Source organism: Sinocyclocheilus grahami, unplaced genomic scaffold (assembly GCF_001515645.1).
Source record: "Sinocyclocheilus grahami isolate Dianchi unplaced genomic scaffold, SAMN03320097.WGS_v1.1 scaffold16.1, whole genome shotgun sequence".
NCBI classification, from domain to species: Eukaryota; Metazoa; Chordata; class Actinopteri; order Cypriniformes; family Cyprinidae; genus Sinocyclocheilus; species Sinocyclocheilus grahami.
In genome coordinates, this window is record NW_015505195.1 from 5,066,945 (window position 1) to 5,067,560 (window position 616).

A 616-nucleotide genomic window follows, 5' to 3' on the forward strand; every position below is an offset into this window, starting at 1 on the left:
TTTTTAGACCGATGAGCTTTGTAAAAATCGACGCGTTTCAGAAAGGCGGGGCATAGAGGAGAAACAATAATGTACAGTATGTGGAAAATAATGTGTTTTTTGAACCTTAAACTGCATAAACACATTTCATTACACCAAATACACAAAATAATGTTCTTTTTAGCAACATCATATGACCCCTTTAAGCATTTCTCAGTCTCATTTACAATACTGAGGCTAGGGATATTGAAGCACATCAGTTTTGCAATGAGACACGCTCAAGAACCTTTAATTAGTGTTTTATTAGCAATGAGAAAAACAGCTGCAGTGCTTTGGGCTTCAAAAGGAGGAAGTAGGGAGTGAGGAAATTATGCTCAATCTGGAAGCCATATATATACACACACACACACACACACACTGGATGTTATTTAAATAATAGTATTATTCAATATAAAACATAATATAAAATTTGATATAAAATATATTATGGGTATTAAAAAATCTATTTAATTCTCACAACTGTCTCCATAGTATACATGCTCTTGAGGATCAACCATTTCAATACTTTTTAGCTGAGATGTCAGAAATATTTTCATGTATTAGCATTTCTTTATTAAACAGGAGTGTTTATTTTTTT